The sequence below is a fragment of the Cryptomeria japonica genome, chromosome 4 (genome assembly GCF_030272615.1).
Source record: "Cryptomeria japonica chromosome 4, Sugi_1.0, whole genome shotgun sequence".
NCBI classification, from domain to species: domain Eukaryota; kingdom Viridiplantae; phylum Streptophyta; class Pinopsida; order Cupressales; family Cupressaceae; genus Cryptomeria; species Cryptomeria japonica.
The window spans coordinates 649703383-649717975 of NC_081408.1; positions in this window are offsets into that span (position 1 = coordinate 649703383).

Here is a 14593-nt window from a genome sequence, read left to right on the forward strand (position 1 = left end):
AGAAGGCCTTTAAGAAACTCAATTTTTAGGGCCCTAAGGACAATATGGAAAATCCTATGAAAGACTCTATTGTTGCTATTTCAGAATATTTCCCTCATGTCAATGTCAATTATAAAGAAAATGTAGGGACCAAAAACCCTAAATTTGATGTTGAAAGGGATGCAACTATGAAAGATATTTTGAAATATACTCCAAAAGACAATACTACCATCCCTAATTATTTGCCCAATACCAATACTGGACAACCAAATAATCACTAGGCATTAGCATTGGACAAGATTAGAGCTAAGGTGCATGAGGCCAAGAAGAAAAAAATTCAAGATTTTCTTGATCAAGTAGAATCAGACGGAGTTGTAGTGTCTTTACCTAATAAGGGTTTCAAAGATAAATAGGATTTAAATCTTTCCATTCACAACCCTCCATACTCAAGTGAGGATGAAATATGAGAGTGATTGATAAGAATATATCCTCTATGGAGAAGAGAGAAGAGAAAAAAGAAGAGGAAGCACCTTAGTAGTGGTGAAAGTGAACATAAGAGCAAAAGGAACATAAAAGAAGATAAAATACCCAAGTGTTTTGATAAATTTAGGAACAAAAAGGAAGGGGGATCTAACCTAAATAAGGATGAACTTGAATTGCATTATTTGAAACATTAGGGATGAACTTGATAAGATTTTAGTTTATTTCCAGATTTGACATTACCCATGCAAAGGGAGTTCCTAGATATGTATGTTCATTAATAATTTTGATATAGGGAGCCTAATTATGGTCTATGGGTTGATATGAAATTGGTGTAAGTAAACTAATGTTATTTATACTTTAGGTATGGATGGCAGGATGTATTGACATCTGTTGTGGATGTCATTTCTAATCATGTGGGTTTTTTGCCTTACGACAGTAGCTCAAAGCCTTTATTATCACATCAAATTTGACATTTGTGTGTCTTCACCTTGGCTTCCTCCTTTTCTTCCATTTTTTGAATTCTAGAGGATGAAAGTAGCTCTTTCTTGAGATGGTGGTTACTTTGATTTTATTCTAGGTATCTTGATGTAGCATGAGAGAATGATGGAGATTCATGTGGTTTCATGTATGGTTATGAGGATGCATTTCGTTGAATGGCCCATATGAAATGTATGCAATAAGTGGGATAATATTAGGATAATGTGGTGTACACCTTGCGTAATGTTTATAATATTTTATTTATTATTATATCTGTGGTACATCTTTTGGCACCTAGATGGATGTGTATCACTAGGAATAAACATTACTGGGATAACTTTATTTGTTGTATGTTATATTAAGAAATATATTTAACATGGGTCTCACATTGGAGGAATGTATTTAATTTAATATTGGGGAAATATTAATAAAGTAAAAAATTAGTACCCAATATTAAATGTGGGGTCAATGTTTTTGTGAACTCATGGTTCTGGTTCATATAATATGCTTTACCGATTGGTTGTATTTACATGTGAGGTTGATTCTATATAAGAAAGTGCATGTTTAGTTGTTAAGGTTGGTTGGGTGAGTGAGTTGTCATTATTGAGTCTTTATGAGGAGTGCATATGTCAAGCATGGCATGGGATGTGTGGATTCATACATGTACACATGGAGGATGTATTGAAGGACTTCATGTTTTAGAAGTATTCATTGTAACTCTATACGTGTTTTTTATTGCTTTATTGTTTAATAATAAGATGAAGTATAGATGCTTTTGGAGGCTAGGTTTTTTCCTCATTAGAATTTTCCTACAATTTATCTTGTGTTATCTTGTGGCTTTTGTATTTGATCTTAGCATAACAGTTATTATGTAAGCTTGTATCAATGTATTTCTCTCATGGGTTATGTAGGAAATTGATTAAATGAATTGGGTATTGAAACATTATTTCATAACAACCTTTACTCAAAAGAAGGTGGACGAAAAAATGTACAGACAACTTGTTGGGAGTTGCTTATATCTGCTACAACTAGACCAAATATTTCATATGTAATTAGGACTATATCCAGATACATTGTGGATCAACACATTGAACATTGGAAAGAAGCTAAAGGAAAATTTTAATACATTAAAGGTACCTATCAACTTGAAATTGAATACAAATATGGAAGAAAGCCTACTCTAGTTGGGTGTATAGATTCTGAGCAATAAAATGAAAACAATAGTGTCAGTATAATATTCAAAGGTTGAATATATTGGTTCATCAAAGGCATCTCAAGAAGCATTACATCTTAAAAGACTACTTGAAGAAACCCAACATCCACAAGATTGTCCAACTACTATATTTTGTGATTGTAAAACACTATCAAGCTAGCAAAAAATCTTTTATATCATGCTTTGTCTAAACATATAGAAGTACATCATCACTTTGTTTTTGACTTGATATAAAGTCAAGTGGTGGAGAGACAATTTTTTGGAATGAAGTATCAAATTGTTGACACATTTATGAAAGCGCTACCTATGATAAAATTTGTCAAACTTAGATACTATGTAGTTTTTCTTTTTAGAAGCTTTTTTAGCCATTCTATCATCTTCTAGAAATCTAGGTGAGGCCAATAAATTCAATGGTATCTTTGCCATTATTGAAGAAAGAAATAACAGCATGCAGTTTTGTAATATATAAATGGTGTCACTTAAGAATCAAACTGTTGTTCAGTTTTGTGACAAATGGTGTCACGTATGAAATAAATGTATAAAAACAAACGGTGTCACAATACAGTGAAAGGGCTATCAGATTCTAGTTTCCATTAGACGAAAAGATAAAGTAGAATGACGGCAAAATAAAACGTAAATGACAGGCAATGTTACAATATTGAACGGATTGTTGTTTACCAGGCGTGGTTCTTTTTGAAATTACAGGCCTGCCCGGAAGAAACGATTACAATTATAAATTATTGCGTTGATTAAATCGACTTTTTCCGTTCCTGTGATTGAGAGTTACATCTTTCACACAGGTAAAACAACCGTAAATAAAAATATATAAAATTGAACAGGCAAGTAATTTATTTGTTAACAAAGGAAAGTCCATTACAATAGTGCAAGACTTGCTAAATATAAATTTATTTATAGCATAACAATACGATAATAGATAGACAAGCCCGGGCTTCTGCGTTATACCGATAACAACATCTACAAGTAAATAATTCATGGTATCCCGTCATCTTTCTCATCAGCGCAACCAACATGTAGTAATACTACTATTGTTCATTACAATCTAAACCAGCTCTCCTTTACTTACAGTCTATATATTCTCCGCGGACTTTCTATCTGTAACAAGAACAAAAAGAAAACTTAGTTAATCACTCATTGAAGAGATGGAAATGTAAAATGAGTTTAAACGGAATTGTGACCTTACAATATGTCTAATAAATAGGATGAGGTGGAGGAGAGTTATGCATGGGAGGAGGATTGTATTGTCCATGCTTTGGTGGGGGGTTTATTACTGGCTTGGGAGGAGATTTCATCAAGGGAGGATAAGCTTCACCAGGGCCATTGAATATAGGGGAACCTGGCTTGTGATAGAGAGGAACATTAGCAGGAGACAAGGGTAGGGGTATGTGGAAATATGGCGGCTTTGGAATAAGGGGAGAAGCGTGGGGCGATTGTGGGTTTGGAAATGTAGGAGGGTGAGCGTCTTTCATAGGAGGCTTCTTCTCCAATGGGGGCTTGTGAATTAAGGGAGAAGGGAAGTGTGGTTGTGGGCTTTGTAGTGGCGGTGGAAGGGTAGGAGGGTGAGCTCCTGGTAAAGGCTTTCCATTGTGGTGAAAGGGAGGCAATGCCCTTCCCGATGAACACACTGAGACAAATGCCAACAAGACGATAGGTAAAAGGGAATGATGAAAAGGCATCGCCATTATTGTTGGTGGTGAGATGGAATGGTGCGAGGGTTGAAGAGTATTTATACACAACCAGGTGAAGGCGAGCGCACTAGAAACTTCCAATTCACACTGCTCAACTACGAAGATGACAAATAAATCAAAAAGAAGACTGATGGTTATACGTAGCGTAAAAAACAGAAAAGTCAAGATTTGCGTGTCGGAGATTTCCACAAAGTCGACTTGTTTTCTACGCAGCTACAAAAATTTAATGCGTTCATCAGGCATCAATTTCGGAGATGGAATAACATTTTGGCGATTCACAAAGTCAAAACATTTTGGCACTTTGAAGCGTTTAGATGCGGCATTAGTGTCTCCGTTTTAGAAGGCGAAGGACGGCTCACATGTGAAGGCAAACCGCAGAAAGTGAGGGAGAGTGAGAGGGATATTCAACGTTTAGCCGTGTGAATACAAATGGGCCGGATCCGATTTGAACGCTACGTTGCTCTAAAGTCTTGCCTATAGTTGACTTTATGTTTTTTTTTAAGATAAGCGAGGAAAGGGTTCCAATTTATACAGATCGGTACCTAAAAACATTTAACTATAAAATAGGTTTGGAGAGCTAGCCTCCAAAAAAACAAGTCTTAATCAAATCATAGGAAAATAACGAAGCAGTTTGGAAAGAAAAAGGCAGCCAAAAAAAACAACAGAACACTTCTAGAACAAAGAACAGCCTATGAGATTACAGTCCTCTAGAACAAAGAACAGCCTATGAGATTACAGGGGCACTAGCCAGATTGCCCCAACTATCCAACATATATTTCAAATCCTCCTCCCACAGGAGCAGGTAGTTGTTCTTTTGTGCCTTTTTCCTACCAGCATCCTGTATTGCAGGGCCCTTTCTCTTCTTCTTCTCAATCTTCTTGTAGACAGTCAACCACAAACTTGTCTCACGACTGTGCATTTATAACATCAGTTCTATATATATAAGTTCTTTGTTTCACTTGAAGGTTCTTTATTTCTTTATATTTTGATATGTCATGAACTAATATTTAATATCTATAAATACACTTATGCAGTTACTAGCATGTCATAATTGGACATGTTTTTCTATGTTAACCCTCAAAAATATATATCAATAATAAGACATATCAATCTTGTATCTTGCAAATGCTTTTATGGATGCTTTCACAAAACTTTATTTGTTTTAGTGCACCACTTGAAATGTGCAATGGAAATTTTATTTCAAGAGAAAGAGATTCTTTATTGTATTAGAATAAATGAATTAAATATCTTTAAACACAATGAAATAGCAACACAATGTGTGAGTTTGTATTTGATTGACCCTAACATAAAAGGATAAATTTGGGAAAGAATTAAATTTGAATTTAAAAGTTTTATTTTTGTAGGGATGATTTTTTTTAACATGAACTTGTCTTCGTGTTTATAGAATTATCCCTCCCTAATTCAATTTTTTTTTGGCTTTTATCCATACAATGTTTCAATTATTTATATTTCCTTGCATATTTGTAATCCCTTTGTAATGTTACCTCAATACTTTAAAACCACATTTTATTTCTTTTGGTAAAGTTTAAAAAGAATTTGCAACACTATAATTATTACAAAGTTACCATGGGACCCTGAAGCCATAAAGGAAATAGTTATTGCTAGGTTTTTAAACATTTCACATATTTCAATAATTATATTGTAAATTCATTCTTTAAAGTTAAAATTATACAACTTTTATAATCAAAAAATTTTGGGCTTCACTTAAATATTTTTAAGAGCTACAATTTTACTCCTAAACTGGAAAAATGCACACACCCCAAGGATAACATTTTTTATTCACATAGATGGAAACAAATTATGAAAGTGGTAACACATTCCTCATTTTCATCACTTATTTTCTGGCATTTTTCTATACCTAATCATTTATTTAGGTGTTACCAACTCACAAATCTCACTAGTTACATGTGATGATTAACTTGCCAAAAAAAAAGACTACACCATACAACTTCGAGCTTGGACACTTAAGAGACCAATTCACCCAAATTCAAGTCTAACTCTCATGCCTAACCTAAATCATTTTTTACAATATCTCCCTATTTTATTATACTTTACTATTTACTTATGATTTCATCTATTACATTTTTTTTTTATGATTTATTGTTTGAATAAAAGAATCATTTAAGTTGTACCAAATATAGCTATATATAAAATCTTGAAATAATACACTCCTCTTTGTTTTTTGAATTTTTGAGTACACTTGTAAGCTCTTTGTATTGCAAATTTATAACCAAATTTTATTTAATCTCATTAGATTTCCATAATCCATTAGTCTAATTTTGTATAATTCTTTTGGATTTGATTGTGTGAGTTTTTTTGCATCAACTTTTTGGATCTCACACTGTGATCTATCATTAGGATGATAGTAGAGAGCACCAAGAGAAAATAGATAATATTGCAGGCTTGGCCACAATAAAAAGAATGAGAATGGTGGGGAGAGGTAGAGAGAGGGTATGAGTGTAGGACAAGTGGCAGCTTAGGATAGGTAAATTAAAATATTAAAAAAGTAAAAACAAAAATGGACACCAACAAGTTAAAAAAACACCAATGAACAATACAATATAAAATTAATAAGAGACACCAAGTAATAGAATATGAAACCAAAACAAAGAGACCTAAAAAATAGACCAGATAAAAATAACAATAAAAATACAATTAAAAATGAAAATTAAAGATAAATGAATCAAATAACTAAAATTGTTGGCAATTGACACTCATCTGGTTTAGTTGTTTTGTCATTGATGGCAAGACACATCATTTTGGGTTGCACACTTAACTGGTACTCACCGATATTCATGATTCAGCAACCGGCATTCAGCGAAGCTAGCAAACTAGGAACCAGTATATGAGGCCAACATAGGAGATTGATCCGGCAGGTTTACACGGTAGCAATCAGCGGCATCAGACACAAAGTTTAATGTATTTATTTTTGTCTAGGGCGACATGTAAATAACTTGTAATATCATTGTAAGCCAACATAAGAAATTTATCTTTATGATTGGGAAGGGTATTTAAGTCAGTCCAGTTAGGTTATTTTGGAGACATACATAGATAGATGGAATGCATAGTGATGTGATATTGTGCGAACGATGTTGATCGCTTGAATGGGAATATAATATTCTATAGTCAATCTTGGTTATTGGTTTAGAGGTTTGTGATGCGAAGTAAGTTACCGGTAAGGGAGGACACAGTGAAAACTAACATAGGTAGTGCTTGAACCGAAACTCATCCAACATAGTAGATGCAATCTCTGAGTTCAGAATTTTGTTTGTAACTCCATATTTGGTGTTTGTAGTCAGTGAGACTCCTTTTTTAATGAGAAATACCCTCTAGGTTGTTGGCCTTTTTGCATGTGCAAGCCCCTATTGCACTATTTATTCATTTGGCCAGTGGATAGATATTGTGGGTCACCAATCCCACCGTTGTTTTTTCTCTTTGAGGTTTTCCACGTATAAATCTCTATGTTATGGTGTATGTTCTTGTGGTCATTTCATTTCTTCTTATTGTTATATTCTTTTATGGTTACCGGTTACTGAAATACTTTGTTAATAAGGTTTAAATTGATCTCATCGATAGAACATCGATTCACCCCCCCTCTCAGTGTTCATGGATTCCAACAATTGGTATCAGAGCCTGGTGCCTTGGACTAAGTCTAACATCTTAAGGAAGATCTTGAATCTGGAATCCATGGAGATGAGTATAGAAAAACATCTTGAAGTAGCACTTGAAGACTATGATGCTAAAAGAATGAAGAACTTGAAGTTGCAAGATGAGTTGAACTCTGCAAAGGAATTCATCCTTATCCTACAAGAGAGGTTGTCATCTTCTCAAGCTAAAAGGAAGGAACTTTTACAAAATTAGGATGATGAAGAAAAGAATGCGCTTAAAGAACAATGTTAGAAGATGAGTCAGGAGAATAGTGTCATGAAGAATAAAATGCAATCCCTAACTATGAGAATGTCCAACAAGACTGAAGACCGGAAGAAGAATACAAAAAATATTGGCAAATCTCTGAAGGATAGATCTAAGGAATGCATTAGGTTGGCACATGAGAATGATATATTGAGAACTAAGTTAGTACAATCCCATAATAATGAGCAAGAGTTCAAAAGGTTGATAACAGTCCTAAGGGGAGATCTAGATACTGCAAATGATTACAAAGACAAGTTTAAGGATAGGTTTGCAATGCTTGATGAGATATTCAAGGATCAAAGATGCAAGAGAGACACTAGAGGTCTTGGATTTTAGCATGGAGAAAGCTCTAGTACTGCAAATGAATTTGAAGAAACTGATCAGAAGGAGAATCCACCTGTCAACCACAACTAGAAATCACCGGTAAGGAAACCCAATGAACATAAATTCAATGGCAGATTCTTTATTTACAATAAATTTGATCATATGGGAAGACATTGCAAAAATAGAGCAAATCGAGATAATAATGCAGTTCCCGGTCAATGTTCAAATTGTAATAAGTATGGTCATAGGACAAAAGATTGTAGAATGAATGTGAAATTTCATGCATGTGGAAGGTTTGGACTTATAGCTAATCAATGCAGGTCAAGGAATGATCAAGGATACAGTAAAGAAATTCAAAAAAATAATGTCACTTGCTATGCATGCAACAAAATAGGATATATTGCTAAATTATGTAGAAGCAAGAACAATTTGGTAGGAAATGATGAGAAAGGAAAATAGAAGGTTGATGATATCTGAAAGGAGCATGAGAAGAAATGAGTTAGGAAATCTAAAGATCAACTAGTAGAGACAAACAACCCGGTTACTCAACCGACAGAGCAGAGTGTTCCTGCACCAACAGGAAACTCATTCGGTAACTAAGGCATTAGCCTTAGGGGGAGGCAAATTAATGATAGATCTTGCATCAACCCTGGTAGCAGTCTAAAAGCTTGTTTTAGATCTTGGAGAAGTCAGTTTGAAGGTTTTTCGGTACTGATATTATGGATTTTGAATCCAGTATGATAGGTCGCCACACATTTATGTCAATGTGAAATTAGAGTTTTCACATAATAAAAAAGGAAATGTTGGTTCATTTCTAATCTCACAGCATTCAGAGCAAAGCAGAGTAAGTTTAAGGCGATTCTAGGCAATCAAGAGCATTCTAATGCATTTAGACCATATTTTCAAGAGCTTTCACCGATGAAGGTTGTGAGGTATTTTATTAGTTTCCATGCTATCTTTTGTTTGCAATGTCTTCTAGATCATCTCCCGCTTCGGTAGGTTTGACTACCCCTTTTGTTGTTAACTTCAAGGATCGTCCATGCCCGATTTTCAAGAAATGCCCACAGATTGCGAAGGTTGATGATTCGGTCAGTGCATTTTCTAGGGTTCTAGATGGAGTTCTATATATTGAATATGTTCATGAATATATCCATTGCACTCTAGAGGATTTAGGTTCTGCTGAAATCAAATTAATGTACATGACAAATCTGCTAGACAGGAAAGGATCGATGAAACTAGAATTCCAAATTCTAAAGGATCAAGAATTCACAGACCTTTTGGAGATGCTGAAATTTGAAGATCAAATGATCTAGTATGTGCTAAGACGTGTCCATGGGGAATTCATGTGGCTAGAGAAACCTTACAAAATCACCAAGGAGGTTATTCGTGCAATCATCGATTTTCCCCAAACTGGTCTGACTCCCGGAAAGAAGAAAATATCTAACAATGAGGTGGAGAAGTTAACTAGTGCAACTTTTGACAACCAATCAATGAGGATAAGCACTATTAGAGACAAAGTTGTTCAATTTGCAACCATGATCATCGGTTACGAGGTAACCCAATCAAACTGATTGAACTCAGTTTCTAGTTCATGCATTTTCTATGCTCATAAGATGGTCAAATAAAATGATAGGTATGATCTCTGTCAACGGATGTGTGAAGAGATAATTTTAAAGCTAGGGAAGGTTAAGGGTAAGAAGAAAGGTGTTTTCCGATATGGTAACCTTGTTGTTTGCTTGACGCTTTTCTTTTTGAACGAGTTGCCGAGATCTAGTAAAGCACAATGGGCATTTGATATACCGATAGCGAAACAAATAAAAAAAGATATAAGAGGTTTTGGACAGGACAAGGAGAGAGACTCCATTTTATGTGGTTATTTTAAATCATTTCAGAAGACGATGAAGAAAAGAGAAAGAGTGCCTAAACATATTGTTGATAAATACTCTATAGAAATTTGCTTTATAGTGAAGAAGGATGAAAAATTGATGGATGTAGTGCAACCACAAAAGGTATGAATCACTGAGATGGACTATCAGGTTGATGTTGAGATCTTGGACTTATATGCCAAGACTTGTATTGATGCTCCAGTTGATAAAGCTTAGAAAACCTTTGGGACAACAATGAAAAAGGAATACGAAGTTTAGATAGGTTTTAGCAGGAAGAGAAGGGAAGGAAAAATCAAGAAGGTTTGGGAATCTATCGAGAAAATATCCTCTAAAATCAAACAGATCATTGGAATAGTAGAAGGGTCATCTCTGGCAACAGTTTAGACTCCACCGACAGCAACAACTGGCAAGGGCGTATTGAAGAGAAAGAAAACATAAACTTATATTTCCCCTGTTGATTCCGGTTCTAATACTGATGTTGTGCCCCCAAAGATTCCCCAGACTTACATCAGGATACAGAGGAAGAAGCCTAAGGAAGCAAAGAAATAGAAATTAAAGTTCGCCACACCGGCAACCCCAAAGAAAATTTTGAAGGAGAGGAAACTGGTTAAGGAGTCTACTTCTACTCCTGACAAGAACAAGACATCACATATAGATATAACTCTCAAATTTGGTAAGAGTATTGAATTCATTCCTCTTCTCTCAGTTGTTGAATTGATTGATTAAATAACTAAAGATGGAATTTTGAGCAATATGGGTCAATGCAAGAAGATGAGTCCACTTTTTGGCCAAAAAGTGGAAGTGTTTTCCCTGTTTTTCAGATTTTGTCTCATTTGAGCTTAAATTTTGAAACACTTAGAGATTGAATCTTGGAAAAAGTTAGCAATATAAAAGATAGCCCTCTGAGTCTACTTTTCAAATATGTAATTTATTTTAATACCCACATAATAAAAAATAGCTTTTTGAATGGAGTTCTAAAAACTATGTTTTAAAAATGTTTGTTTTAGGACCATACCATGCATGTGTACGACCCACACTTTTTGACACAATTAAAATTATTTTCTCAAACCATTTTGGGAAATGGTTTGTAACACACCAAAGATTCATGAGCATATTTTTCTGTATTTTTTTTTAATTAATTTTTTAATGGCAATAATTATCTTTTTAAAAATTTGATGTGTACGACCCACATAATTTGATGTAAACTTAGCATTTTTAATTTTTTTTTTTTAAATAGAAAAGAATTTTGTGTAGATTGATGACATATAATTTTTTTTTCAAAATTCACTAAAATAAAAAGGTTATTAAATTAAGAAAATTAGTTAATATTTCAAATTTATGGACCTGATTTAGTATAAATTCAATGAAAAATAGTTAAAATAACCATTTTTTAAATAAATTTACATATTTAGAATCTAGACAGTATAATATGAATATGTTTTAAATTCGTATAAAAATTCTCTGATTAGAGGCACGTAAACTATTTCAGAAGTTCACATTTGTGCTTTCATTCATGGAGCTTTGAATTTGCAGGTTCATGTCTCAAGTGTGGCCATCCTAGGTCTATCCCAAGCCTAATCCCAAGGCAAGTGGTGGGTTGTGGATTCAAATTTTACTGAACAGAGGCCCATTTTATAAATGGGGGTCCGTTCCATTTTTTGCCCATTGGATTTAATAACGGGCTCCCGTTTTGAAAACGGGGACCCATTATTTAAATAACGGGCCCCCGTTTCCAAATAATCATTACTGTAAAAAAAAAAGATAGATTGCATTGATTTACCACACTATCATTGAAATCTGTACTGACAAAGATTTTTTACATCATTTGGCAGTACTTTTTAATATTTTTTACACGATTTTTTGAAGAACTCAGTAAAAAGATATTTTTTTTGAAGAGGAGTTTGTAAAGATGGGTTCTAAGCAACGTCAAAAGAAAAAAAAGAGGACAATGACAGCGGACAAAATTCAAGCACAAAGAGAGGAGGAGGCAAAACGCTAAAGAGATCGAAGATCACAACAACGACAATTGAATAACACTTCTGAAGCATCTAGTTCAGTGCCCATTGTAGATGAGACCATTCAAGACATCATGATGGATGCAAGAAATGTAGAACCACACACGGGTATGACTGTTGATGCAAATGTTCATGTGGATGTGAATCTTGGTATGTTTTTAAATCCAGATGACTATGATGCCAATCAAATTGCTGATTTAGATGAAGCTGGATATAAATTTCATACACCAATACGAAAAGAAATAAAAATTGAAAATATTATACCACCCTCTCTGAAAGAAAATGAATGTAATTTGTTTACTATTGATAGCAATGTGCTAGATAATCTCAATGGGTTAGTTTCTTGGAGACAAATCAGACCACATGCAAACAGATTATATAAACAATTTTTCTATAATAAAAAGTTAGGATTCCAATGTCAATTAATGCTACAATTAATAAAAATGTTAAAAATGTGTAAAGTCATGAAAAAAATAGGTATTTATGCAAAACCAAAAAGAAAAGATGAATCATATAAGCAAGTTGTATCTACTATTGCCAGTGCCATCGATTCTATTGGAAAAACAAGTCGATCTAAAGATAAGAATGCAGCACGTAGAGTTATAATGACTGCTATAGTTGACAAAATGATTGTTAGTAGAAGAATGTTAAGTGATATAAGTGGCTATTTGAACTTACATTGTAGAACCTTGTCAAGAGCAACCAAAAGAAGACACACAATTGAAATTGATCCACTAAACCATTGTTCAAGTTTTAGTGGTAGACTTCAAAGGTCGGACAAGAAATTAAATGATGAAACTAAACAATTAATTGCAAAATTTTGGCATGATAACACTAGAGTTTCATCAAATGCTAGAGATATTTTAAAGTTAAGGGTGGGATAAAAAATTCGTGATCCTCATCCAAAACATCTTCTTGACATGACTCAAACTGAATTCTTTAAAAAATTTAGTGATGAATCTGTGTCAATGAATTTACAAATTAGTGAAAGATCATTTGAAAATTGCAAACCCTGGTATGTTAAAATCAATAAACAAAGAATATCTTGTTGTTGTAAAATACATGTTCAGTTTCGTTACTATTATGATGTTTTTCGATATATACATTGTATGTTGCATGGTAATGATCTTGTGTAGGGTTGTGGTGTTTATGTTCCACCTGAAACTATAAAAGATTTTATTGGAAGTTTATTTTGTAAACCACCTAATGAGCAATTATTTCTTTCCAGTTCATGCATTTATGGGCTTTGCAATTTATGTGGGAACTATTCTTCAATAGGTGAATGTTTGCATGAACATGTTTCATCTAAGTTTGGACAAAAAATGGTTGATGTTAGGAGATTTAAAACTATAGAATACCCTCTAAAGGATGGAAAGATGGGGAAACATTTAGAATTGATTACAGAACAGAATAGTGTGAATGCATTTATTAGTGTGTTTAAAACTCATATTGTTCCAAAATATGTGAAACATTCCCAACATGCCCGATGGCTTGATGGACAGTTTCACATATGCAAGAACACATTTCCACTTGGAACAATAGTATTGGTTGTGGATTTTGCAGAAAATTATACTCTAAAACCACAAGAGGAAACTCAATCACAATACTACAACTCAGTGCAAGTGGCCATATTTGTGCACATTATATATAGACATGACCATGACAGTACAAAAGATAATAGAAATTTTTTGAGGGAGTATCATTTCTATGTTAGTGATAATCGATTACACTCTTCAGAGTTTGTTCAACATTGCTTCGAGGTATTTTATGATAATCTTAAGGAAAGAGAAATTGACATGAAACAACATATGATATGGTCAGATAACTGCACTGGAGAATTAAAAAATGCAAGAATGTTTTATTGGCTCTGCAAAGTTCACAAGATAACCAATGTCCAACATTTATGGAGTTTTTTTGAAGCGGGACATGGTAAGGGGGAACACGATGGAGCCAGTGCCTGTATAAAAAGAGCTCTTGCTAGAGAACAATTGAAATTCGAGGATGCAGTGAAATTCAGAGATGCTCGTGTAGTTGTAGATTGGTGCAATTCAAAGTTGTCAAAAGGATCAATTGAAAACTCTGCAATTTGACATTTCTTCTCGTTGATAGAGGAAGATAGTATTCCTATTTGGCATGATTGTAATACCATCATTGGATTAGCTAAATGGCATTCGTTTAAGAGTTCTAATTCAAACACATGGACTATATTCACAAGGCAATTTGCTTGCTTTTGTCAGTTTTGTGTTTCTGGAGATTGGGAATTTTGTGAGAATAAAGAATGGGTTGAAGAATGGCAACAAAGATCATTGACACCCATAGATGCAAATGATCTGCATGAAAGAAATGATGAAGATATGGATCAAATGTTTGCATCAAATGACTATGATTTCATTTTAGATCTTATACAACAAGGTAAAATTGTGTTTGAAATAGTACATATTTATGAAATCTTACAGTGTATATTTTTGTATTTATTTCTTATTAAATATTAAAATAAAATTGTTTTGTGCAGAGGACATGTCTATGCTATTGTTGCACTAGAGGACGATGAAGAGGGGACAGAGTATTGGTTGGCTC